The sequence below is a fragment of the Odocoileus virginianus genome, chromosome 19, assembly GCF_023699985.2.
Source record: "Odocoileus virginianus isolate 20LAN1187 ecotype Illinois chromosome 19, Ovbor_1.2, whole genome shotgun sequence".
Taxonomy (NCBI): Eukaryota; Metazoa; Chordata; class Mammalia; order Artiodactyla; family Cervidae; genus Odocoileus; species Odocoileus virginianus.
In genome coordinates this window covers 46,688,594-46,701,476 of record NC_069692.1, presented here as the reverse complement: position 1 = coordinate 46,701,476, position 12,883 = coordinate 46,688,594, and positions in this window count along the sequence as shown.

The window sequence follows — 12,883 nt, the reverse complement described above, 5'->3', positions numbered from 1 at the left end:
TCATAGAAAAACATCTACTTCTGCTTCATTGACTAAGCTAAAACCTTTGACTGTGTAGATCACAAAAAACTGTGGAAAATTCTGAAAGAAATGGAAATACCAGGCCACCTTACCTACCTCCTAAGTAACTTGTATATGGGTCAGAAAGCAACAGTTAGAAATGAACATGGAACAATGTACTGGTTCAAAATTGGGAAAGGAACACATCGAGGCTGTATATTGTCACCCTGCTTATTTAACTTCTATGCAGAGTACATCATGTGAAATGTGGATCTGGATTAAGCACAAGCTGGACTCAAGAGTGCCAGGAGAAATATCAACAATCTCAGATATGCAGATGATACCACATTAATGGCAGAAAGAAAGAGGAACTAAAGAGTCTTGTGATGAAGGTGAAAGAGGAGAGTGAAAAAGCTGGCTTAAAACTCAACATTCAAAGAACTAAGATCATGGCATCTGGTCCCATCACTTCAAGGCAAATAGATGGGGAAAAAGTAGAAACAGTGACAGATTTCATTTTCTTGGTCTCCAAACTCACTGTGGATGGTGACTGCAGCCACAAAATTAAAAGATGCTTGCTCCTTAGAATGAAAGTTGTGACCAACCTAGACAATGTATTAAAAGGCATAGATACCACCTTGCCAACAAAAGTCTGTCTAGTCAAAGCCATGGTTTTTCCATTAGCCATGTGGTGGCTCAGATGGTAAAGAGTCTGCCTGCAATGTGAGGGACCAGTGTTTGATCCCTGCGTCGGGAAGATCCCCTGGAGAAGGAAATGGCAACCCACTCCAGTATTCTTGCCTGAAAAATCCTATAGGCAGAGGAGCCTGGAAGACTACAGTCCATGGGGTTCCAAAGAGGTGGACACAACTCAGTGACTTCACTATGTACAGATGTGAGAATTGGACCATAAAAATGCTGAGTGCTGAAGAATGCTTTCAAATTGTGGTGTTGGAGAAGACTCTTGAGAGTCCCTTGGACAGCAAAGAGATTAAACCAGTCAAACCTAAAGGAAATCAGTCCTGAATATTAATTGCAAGGACTGATGCTGAGGCTGAAGCTCCAAAACTTTGACCACGTGTTGCAAAGAGTTGAGTCATTGGAAAAAAACCTGATACTAGGAAAGACTGACAGCAAGAGAATGGGTGACAGGGGAGGAGATGGTTGGATGGCATCATTGACTCAATGGACATGAGTTTGAGCAAACTCCAGGAGATAGTGAAGAATAGAGAAGACTGGCATGCTTCAGTCCATGGGGTTGCAGAGTTAGACACCGCTTAGTCACTGAACAACAATTACAGGGAAACCTATTACACCATCCTTTCCTGGGTCCTTCTCATCAGCATCTACTATGTATAGGGGGTATTTTGCCTACAAAGGCACGAAGTTGAATAACAAAGAATCTGTAATAACCCTTAAGGTTGTTTATTTCACAGTATTATGACCTTTTTTCTTTCTATACCTCTTCCACTCTCTAATCTACTCCCAAATTTCAACTAAAGCCTCTATTTTCATCTTAGCATGGCCATTTCTCCAGTTAACAGGTCTGGGTTTCAGACTCTTCGCAGGATACCTTTTTAATGTCTCAGCATCTCAAGAAGAATATGTCTAAAGGAAAAACATAATCACATATTCCCAAAGTCACCCTATATCTGAGAGGCATCACCTTTTCTGAGTTTCTGATATTTGATTCATTCTCTTTTTTTAGATGTGAAATAGATGATTTAAAAAAAATTATTGAAGGATAATTGCTTTACAGAATTCTGCTGTTTTCTTTCAAACCTCAACATGAATCAGCCATATGTATACATATATCCCCTCCCTTTTGAATCTCCCTCCCATCTCCCTCCCCAATCCACCCCTCTAGGTTGAAACAGAGCCCCTGTTTGAGTTTCCTGAGCCATAGAGCAAATTCCTGTTGGCTGTCTGTTTTACATATGGTAATGTAAGTCTCCATGTTACTCTTTCCATACATCTCATCCTCTCCTCCCCTCTCCCCATGTCCATAAGTCTATTCTCTATGTCTGTTTCTCCACTGTTGCCCTGTAAATAAATTCTTCAGGACCAGTTTTCTAGATTCCATATGTATGTGTTAGAATACGATATTTATCTTTCTCTTTCTGACTCACTTCACTCTGTATAATAGGTTCATCCACTTCATTAGAACTGACTCAAATGCATTCCTTCTTATGGCTGAATAACATTCCATTGTGTATATGTACCACACTTCTTTATCCATTCATCTATCGACGGACATCTAGGTTGCTTCCATGTTCTAGCTACTGTAAATAGTGCTGCAATGAACAATGGGATACATGTGTCTCTTTCAATTTTGGTTTCCTCAGGGTATATGCCTAGGAGTGGGAATGCTGGAGCATATGGTGGTTTTATTCCTAGTTTTTAAAGGGATCTCCATACCCTCTTCCATGGTGGCTGTATCAATTTACATTCCAACCAACCGTGCAAGAGGAGTCCCTTTTCTCCACATCCTCTTCAGCATTTATTGTTGATAGACTTTTTGATGATGGTCATTCTGACCAGTGTGAGGTGATATACCTCATTGTAGTTCTGATTTGCATTTCTCTAATAATTAGCAATGTTGAGCATATTTTCATGTGTTTGTTAGCCATGTGTATGTCTTCTTTGGAGAAATGTCTGTTTAGATCTTTTCCCCACTTTTTGATTGGGTTTGTTTGTTTTCCTGGTATTGAGTTGTATGAGCTGCTTGTACATTTTGGAAATTAATCTTTTGTCAATTGTTTCATTTGTTATTATTTTCTCCCATTATGAGGGTTGTCTTTTCACTTTGCTTATAGTTTCCTTTGCTGTGCAAAACCTTTTAAGTTTAATTAGGTTCCACTTGTTTACTTTTGTTTTAATTTACATTAGTCTAGGAGGTGGGTCATAGAGGATCTTGCTTTGATTTATGTCATCAAGTGTTCTGCCTATGTTTTCCTGTAAGAGTTGTATAGTTTCTGGTCTTACATTTAGGTCTTTAATCTATTTTGAATTTATCTTTTTGTATGGCATTAGGATGTGTTCTAATTTCATTCTTTTACATGTAGCTGTTCAATGTTCCCAGCACCATTTATTGAAGAGGTTGCATTTGCCTCATTGTATATTCTTGCCTCCTTTGTGAAAACTAAGGTACCCATAGGTGTATGGGTTTCTTTCTGAGCTTCCTATCTTGTTCCATTGGTCTATATTTCTGTTTTTGTGCCAGAACCATACTGTCTTGATGACTGTAGCTTTGTAGTATAACCTGAAGTCAGGAAGGTTAATTCCTCCAGCTCCATTCTTCTTTCTCAAGACTGCTTTGGCTATTTGGGATCTCCTGTGTTTCCATGAAAGTGAAAGGGAAGTTACTCAGTCATGTCTGACTCCTTGTGAACCCATGGACTGTAGTCTAGCAGGCTTTTTCGTCCGTGGGATGAATTGTGAAATATTTTGTTCTAGTTCTGTGAAAAATGCCATTGGTAATTTGATAGGGATCACATGGAATCTGTAGCTTGTGTTTGGTAGTATACTCATTTTCACAATATTGATTCTTCCTACCCAGGAATATGGAATATCTCTCCATCTGTTTATGTCATCTTTGATTTCCTTCATTAGTTTCTTATAATTTTCTGTGTACAGTTCTTTTGTCTCCTTAGGTAAATTTATTCCTAGATATTATTTTTGTTGCAATGGTGACTGGGATTGATTCCTTAATTTCTCTTTCTGATTTTTCATTGTTAGTGATTGCAAGTGATTTCTGTGTATTGGTTGTGTATTGATTATGCAATTTTGCTAAATTAACTGATTAGCTCTAGCAATTTTCTGATACTATCTTTAGGGTTTTCTATGTATAGTATCATGTCATCTGCAAACAGTGAGAGGCTTACTTCTTCTTTTCCCATCTGGATTCCATTTATTTATTTTTCTTCTCTGATTGCTGCAGCTAGGACTTCCAGAACTATGTTGAATAACAGTAGCAAAAGTGGACACCGTTGTCTTGTTCCTGATCTTAGGGGGAATGCTTTCAGGTTTTCACCACTGAGAATAATGTTTGCTGTAGGTTTATCATATATAGCCTTTACTATATTGAGGTAGGTTACCTCTATGCCCCTTTTTTGAAGAGTTTTAATCATAAATGGGTGTTGAATTTTCTCAAAGGCTTTCTCTGTATCTACTGAGATGATCACATGATTTTTATTGTTCCATTTGTTAATATGGGGTATCACATTGATTTATTTGCATCCATTAAGAATCCTTGCATCTCTGGAATAAACCCAACTTGATCATGGTGTATGAGCTTTTTGATGTGTTGCTGAATTCTGCTTGGTAAAATTTTGTTGAGGATTTTTGCATATATGTTCATCAGTGATATTTGTCTGCAGCTTTCTTTGTTAGGTTTTGGTATCAGGGTGATGGTGACCTTGTAGAATGAGTTTGGAAGTGCTCTTGCCTCTGCAGTTTTTTGAAAGAGTTTTAGAAAGATCGGCATTAGTTCTCTAAATGTTTGATAGAATTCTCCTGTAATGCCACCTGGTCCTGGTCTTTTGTTTTTTGGGGAGATTTTTTAAATAACAGCTTCAATTTTAGTGCTTGTAATTGGGTTGTTCATAATTTCCATTTTATCCTGATTCAGTCTCAGAAGATTGAACTTTTCTAAGTATCTGTCCATTTTTCCAGGTTATCCATTTTGTTGCCATATAGTTGTTCATAATAGTCTCTTGCAATCCTTTGTATTTCTGCACTATCTGTTGTAACCCCTCTTTTTTCATTTCTAATTTTGTTGATTTGATTCTTCTCTCTTTTTTTCTGATGAATCTGTCTAAAGGCTTGTGGATTTTGTTTATCTTCTCAAAAAAACCAACTTTTAATTTTATTGATCTTTGCTATTGTTTCTTTAATTTCTTTTTCATTTATTTCTGCTCAGATCTTTATAATTTATTTCCTTTTAATAATTTTGGGCTTTTTTAATTCTTATTTTTCCAGTTATTTTAGGTGTAAAGTTAGGTTGTCACTTTGATATTTTTCTTATTTCTTGAGGTAGGATTGTATTGTTAAAAAACTTCCCTCTTAGAATGGCTATTGCTGTATCAAATAGGTTTTGAGCTGTTGTGTTTCCACTGTTACTTGTTTCTATAAATTTTTTTATTTCCCTTTTGATGTCTTCAGTATCCTGTTGGTTATTTATAAACATGTTGTTTAATCTAGATATGTTTGTATTTTTTGCAATTTTTTTCTTGCAATTGACATCTAATCTAATAGTGTTGTGTTTGGAGAATATGTTTGATACGATTCCAATTTTCTTAAGTTTACTGAGGTTTGATTTGTGACGCAAGATGTGGTCTATCCTGGAGAATGTTCCATGTGTGCTGGAGAAGAAAGTGTATTCTTCTGCATTTGAGTGGAATGTCCTGAAGATATCAACGAGATCCATCACATCTAATGTAGCATTTAAGTTGTGTTTCCTTTTAATTTTTTTTTTCATGATCTGTCCATTGGTGTGAATGGGGTGTTAAAGTCTCCTACTATTTTTGTGTTGCTGTCAATTTCTCCTTTTAAGTCTGTTCAGTTCAGTCTCTAAGTTGGGTCTAACTCTTTAGACCCCATGGACTGCAGCATGCCAGGTCTCCTTGGCCATCACCAACTCCTGGAATTTACTCAAACTCATGTCCATAGTCAGTGATGCCATCCAACCACTTCATCCTCTGTCGTCCTTTTCTCCTCCTGCCTTCAACCTTTCCCAGCATCATGGTCTTTTCAAAGAGTCAGTTCTTCACATCAAGTGGCAAAAGTATTGGGGTTTCAGCTTCAGCATCAGTTCTTCCAATGAATATTCATCACTGATTTCCTTTATGATGGACTGGTTGGATCTCCTTGCAGTCCAAGGGACTCTCAAGAGTCTTCTCCAACACCACAGTTCAACAGCATCAATTCTTCAGTGCTCAGCTTTCTTTATAGTCCAATTCTCACATCCATACATGGCCACTGGAAAAACCATAGCTTTAGATTAGATGGACCTATGTCAGCAAAGAAATGTCTCTGCTTTTTAATATGCTGTCTAGGTTGGTCATAACTTTTCTTCCAAGGAGTAAGCGTCTTTTAATTTCATGGCTGCAGTCACCATCTGCAGTGATTCTGGAGCCCTAAAAAATAAAACCTGCCAATGTTTCCACTGTTTCTCCATCTATTTGCCATGAAGTGATGGGACCAGATGCCGTGATCTTAGTTTTCTGAATGTTTAACTTTAAGCCAACTTTTATACTCTCCTCTTTCACTTTCATCAAGTGGCTCTTTAGTTCTTCTACACTTTCTGCCATAAGGGCCGTGTCATCTGTGTATCTGAGGTTACTGATATGTCTCTCAGCAATCTTGATTCCAGCTTGTGCTTCATTCAGCCTAGCGTTTCTCAAGATGTACTCTGCATGTAAGTTAAATAAACACAGTGACAATATACAGCCTTGACTTCTTATCCTATTTTGAACCAGTCTGTTGTTCCATGTCCAGTTCTAACTGTTGCTTCCTGAACTGCATACAGGTTTCTCAAGAGGCAAGTCAGGTGGTATGGTATTCCCGTCACTTTCAGAATTTTCCACAGTTTATTGTGATCCACACAGTCAAAGACTTTGGCATAGTCAATAAAACAGAAACACGTATTTTTCTGGAGCTCTCTTGTTTTTTTTGATGATCCAGCAGATGTTGGCAATTTGATCTCTGGTTCCTGTGTCTTTTCTAAATCCAGCTTGAACATCTGGAAGTTCATGATTCATGTATTGCTGAAACCTGTCCTGCAGAATTTTGAGCATTACTTTACTAGTTTGTGAGATGAGTGCAATTGTGTGGTATTTTGAGCATTCATTGGCATCACCTTTCTTAGGGATTGGAATAAAAACTGACCTTTCCAGTCCTGTGGCTATTGCTGAGTTTTCCAAATTTGCTGGCATATTGAGTGTAGCACTTTCACAGCATCATCTTTTAGGATTTGAAATAACTCAGCTGGAATTCCATCATCTCCACTAGCTTTGTTCCTAGTGATTCTTCCTAAGACCCACTTGACTTTGCATTCCCAGGCTGTCTGGCTCTAGGTGAGTGTGAGTGATCACACCATCATGAATATCTGGGTCTTGAAGATCATTTTTGTACAATTCTTCTGTGTATTCTTGCCACTTCTTATTAATATTTTCTGCTTCTGTTAGGTCCATATGATTTCTGTCTTTTATTGAGCCCATTTTTCCATGAAGTGTTCCCTTGGTATCTCTCATTTTCTTGAAGAGCTCTCTGGTCTTTCCCATTCTATTGTTTTCCTATATTTCTTTGCACTGATCACTGAGGAAGGCTTTCTTATCTCTCCTTTCTATTCTTTGGAACTTTGCATTCAAATGGTTATATCTCTTTTCTCTTCTCCTTTGCTTTTTGCTTCTCTTCTTTTCTCAGCTATTTGTAAGGTCTCCTCAGAGGCCATTTTGACATTTTGCATTTCTTTTTCTTGGAGATGATCTTGCTCCCTGACTCCTGTACAATGTCATGAACCAGCATCCATAGTTCATCAGGCACACTCTCTATCAGATCTAGTCCTTTAAATTTATTTCTCAATTCCACTGTATAATTGTTAGGGATTTGATTTAGGTCATACCTGAATTATCTAGTGGTTTTCCCCACTTTCTTCAATTTCAGTCTGAATTTCGCAATAAGGAGTTCATGATCTGAGCCACAGTCAGTTCCTTGTCTTGTTTTTGCTGACCATATATAGCTTCTCTACCTTTGGCTGCAAAGAATATAATCACTTTGATTTCGGTGTTGGCCATCTGGTGATGTCCACGTGTAAAGCTTTCTCTTGTGTTGTGGGAAGAGTGTGTTGGCTATGACCAGTGCATTCTCTTGGCAAAACTCCATTAGCTTTTGCGCTGCTTCATTCTGTACTCCAAGGCCAATTTGCCTGTTACTCCAGGTGTTCCCTGACTTCCTACTTTTGCATTCCTGTCCCCTATAATGAAAAGGACATCTTTTTAGGGTGTTAGTTGAAGGTCTTGTAGGCCTTCATACAACTACTCAACTTCAGCTTCTTGAACATTACTGGTTGGGGCATAGACTTGGATTACTGTGATGTTAAATGGTTTGCCTTGGAAACGAACAGAGATCATTCTGTCATTTTTGAGATTACATCATGAACTGCATTTCAGACTCTTTTGTTGACTATGAGGGCTACTCCGTTTCTTCTAAGGGAGTTTTGCCCACAGTAGTAGATATAATGGTCATCTGAGTTAAATTCACCATTCCAGTCCATTTTAGTTCACTGAATCTTAAAATGTCAACATTCACTCTTTCCATCTCCTGTTTGATCTCTTCCAATTTACCTTGATTCATGGACCTAACATTCGAGATTCCTATGCAATATTACTCTTTATAGCATTGGACCTTGCTTCTATTACCAGGCACATCCACAACTGGGTGTTATTTTTGCTTTGGTTGTTTATGTTTGTTGGTGTTTGTCTTATGTATTGAGGTGCTCCTATGTTGGGTGCACAGATACTTACAATTGTTATGTCTTCCTCTTGGATTGATCCCTTGATCATTATGTAGTGTCCTTCCTTATCTTCTTTATTTTAAGGTCTATTTTGTCTGATATGAGGATTGCTACTCCAGCTTTCTTTTACTTACCATTTGCATGGAATATACTTTTCCATCCTCTCACTTTCAGTCTATGTGTCATGAGGTCTGAAGTGAGTTTCTTGTAGACAGCATATATATGGGTCTTGTTTTTGTATCCATTCAGCCAGTCTGTGTCTTTTGGTTGGAACACTTAGCCCATTTACATTTAATGTAGCTATTGATATATGTATATATATATATGTTGCTGTTGCCATTTTTAAAATTGTTTGGGATTGATTTTGTAGATCTTTTTTCTTATCTTGTATTTCTTGACTATTTAAGTTACTTTAACATTCATTATTAGACTGATTTGGTGGTATGCAATTCTCTTAACTTCTGCTTGTCTGTAAAGCTTGTTATTTCTCCATCAATTTTGAATGAGATCCTTAGCAGGTACAGTAATCTTGGTTGTAAACTGTTCCCTTTCAGAACTTTAAATATATCCTGACATTCCCTTCTAGCCTGAGGAGTTTCTGCTGAAAGATCAGCTGTTAAGCATAAGGGGTTTCCCTTGTATGTTACTTGTTGCTTCTGCCTTGCTGCTTTTAATATTCTTTCTTTGTGTTTAGTCTTTGTTAGTTTGATTAGTATGTGTCTTGGTGTGTTTCTCCTTGGCTTTATCCTGTATGGGACTCTTTGTGCCTCTTTGACTTGATTGACTATTTCCTTTTCCATGTTGGGGAAATTTTCAACTATAATCTCTTCAAAAATTTTCTCATACCCTTTCTTTTTATCCTCTTCTTCTGGGACCCCTATAATTTGAATGTTGGTGCATTTAATATTGTCCCAGAGGTCTCAGAGTCTATCCTCAGTTCTTTTCAGTCTTTGCACTTTATTCTGCTCTTAAGAAGTTGTTTCCACCATTTTATCTTCCAGCTCACTGATTCATTCTTCTGCTTCAGATATTATGCTATTGATTTCTTCTAGACTATTTTTTAATTTCAGTAATCATGTTGTTTGTTTCTGTATGTTTATTCTTTAATTATTCCAGGTCTTTGTTGATTGATTCTTGCATTTTCTCCATTTTGTTTTCAAGGGTTTTGATCATCTTTGCTGTCATTATTCTGAATTGTTTTTCAGGTAGTTTGCCTATTTCATCTTCATTTATTTGGATTTCTGTGTTTCTAGTTTGTTCCTTCATTTGTGTAGTATTTCTCTGTCTTTTCATTGTTGTTGTGCTTTTTTTTTTTTTTTTTTTAACTTATTGTGTTTGAGGTCTCATTTTCCCAGGGTTCAAGGAAGGTTAAATTCTTTCCTTGAAGAAGATTGACTCTTTTACTCCTTTTGGTTTCTGCCCTCCTAAGGTTGGTCCAGGGGTTTCTGTAAGCTTCTTTTTTTTTTTTTTTTTTTTTTAAATTTTTTAAAAAATTATTTGGAGGCTAATTACTTTACAATATTGTAGTGGTTTTTTGTCATACATTGACATGAATCAGCCATGGATGTACATGTATTCCCCATCCCGATCCCCCCTCCCACCTCCCTCTCCGCCCAATCCCTCTGGGTCTTCCCAGTGCACCAGGCCCGAGCACTTGTCTCATGCATCCAACCTGGGCTGGTGATCTGTTTCACCCTAGATAATATACATGTTTCGATGCTGTTCTCTTGAAACATCCCACCCTCGCCTTCTCCCACATAGTCCAAAAGTCTGTTCTATACATTTGTGTCTTTTTCTGTTTTGCATATAGGGTTATCATTACCATCTTTCTAAATTCCATATATATGTGTTAGTACACTGTAATGGTCTTTATCTTTCTGGCTTACTTCACTGTGTATAATGGGCTCCAGTTTCATCCATCTCATTAGAACTGATTCAAATGAATTCTTTTTAATGGCTGAGTAATATTGCATGGTGTATATGTACCACAGCTTCCTTATCCATTCGTCTGCTGATGGGCATCTAGGTTGCTTCCATGTCCTGGCAATTATAAGCAGTGCTGTGATGAACATTGGGGTGCATCTGTCTCTTTCAGACCTGGTTTCCTTGGTGTGTATGCCCAAAAGTGGTGAAAAGACAGCCCTCAGATTGGGAGAAAATAATAGCAAACGAAGCAACAGACAAAGGATTAATCTCAAAAATATACAAGCAACTCCTCCAGCTCAACTCCAGAAAAATAAATGACCCAATCAAAAAATGGGCCAAAGAACTCAACAGACATTTCTCCAAGGAAGACATACAGATGGCTAAAAAACACATGAAAAGATGCTCAACATCACTCATTATCAGAGAAATGCAAATCAAAACCACAATGAGGTACCATTACACTCCAGTCAGGATGGCTGCTATCCAAAAGTCTACAAGCAATAACTGCAGGAGAGGGTGTGGAGAAAAGGGAACCCTCTTACACTGTTGGTGGGAATGCAAACTAGTACAGCCGCTATGGAAAACAGTGTGGAGATTTCTTAAAAAACTGGAAATAGAACTGCCATATGACCCAGCAATCCCACTTCTGGGCATACACACCAAGGAAACCAGTTCTGTAAGCTTCTTATAGGGTGAGATTTGTGCTGAGTTTTTGTTTGTTTGTTTTCCTCTGCTGGGCAAGGCTGAGTGAGGTGGGAATCCTGTCTGCTGATGACTGTGTTTGCATTTTTGTTTTGTTTGTTGTTTATATGAGTCATCCTGCACGAGGTGCTATTGGTGGTTGTTTGATGCCTGCCGGGTCTTGTATTCAGGTGGCTTCCTTTGTCTGAGTTCTCACTATTTGATGCTCCCTAGGGTTAGTTCTCTGGTAGTTTAGGGTCTTGGAGTCAGTGCTCTCACTCCAGAAGCTCCGGGTTTGATCTCTGGTTGGGAACAAAGAGTCCACAAGTGGTTTGTTATAGCATTAAGTGAGATTAAAGCAATAATCCAAAACTGAGAAGCCAAAGATGAACCTCAGAGAAACAGTAGTTGCAAAAGTAGGCAAATAATAATTAAAATAATGGAATATATACATATATATATATATATACACCCATGAGCAATGTCAAAACAGTCCAGCAAAAATAAAGTGCAGTAGATTGACTCAGCCAACAAAGGAAATCAAAGATTATATTTACCAGTTAAGAATGAAACTAATTAATTAAAGCACAAACTGGAAAGCAAAACTAAAGCAAGGTGCCAAGTGGGGAATAAAGCAATGAAGACAAAACTAACAAATATATTGAGATGAAAGGAAAGAGAGAAAGAATAGATATGCAACTTTAATTAGAAGTAGATGAAGAAGATTTATATACATTTATATATAAATGTATATATACATTTATATACAAAGATTAACTGCAAGGGGAGAAGATTAGTAGGAAAGGCAAACAAAGGAATAAATGTAGAAAAATTATAATAGGTTTAAAAATTAAAATTTTAAAAAATAGAAAAGAACAAAAATGGAAGAAGAAAGAAAAAAGGAATAAAAAAGAAGACCTCTACAGAACTGCCAAACCCCAACATAGAGGCAGAGGTTTATAACAACAATAAAAAGTGTGACTGAATATACACATATACATATACATCCATAAGCAAAATGAAAACAGTCCAACAAAAATAAAGTACAGTAAATTGTCTGAGCAAACAAAGGAAACCAAAAATTATATCTACCAGGAAAAAACTAACTAAAGCACAGACTAGAAAACAAAACTAAAGCAAGGTGCCAATTGGGGAAAAAAGCAACGAAAATAAATTAACGAATATGTTGAGAGGAAAGGAGAGAAAAAAAAGAAAGAAAGAATAGATATGCAAAGTTATATAGAGGTAGATAAAGAAGATTTATATACATTAAGGATTAACTGCAAGGAGGAAAGAACAATAGGAAAAGCAAACAAAGGAATAAATATAGAAAAAATAATAGGTTAAGAAAATGAAAATTAAAAACAGAGAAAAGAAAAATAAAAAAGGAAAACTCCACAGAAATGCAAAAGCCCAATGTAGAGGCAGCAGTTTATAACAACAATAAAAAATGTGACTGAGGGGAAAAAAAAGGCTCCAAAGCTTAACTGGATTTCTTAGTGCCAGTACAATCAACTACAATGGGGTGGGGGTGGGGGTGGGAGGAAAAGAAAAAGGAAAAAAACCCAAAAGAAACTACAGGACAAGTCAAAACATCAGAATAATGAAATTTTTTCTTGAGTCACTGCTGTCAGGGTCCCTTCCCTCGCTGGGAGTCGCAGCCCACCTCCCCTCCCTAGGATGCCCTCCAGCACTGTGCTGGTCTCTGGACCTGCTGTGGGGGCAGCTCAGAGTCTAATCTGGTCCTCCCCCTGTGTGTTC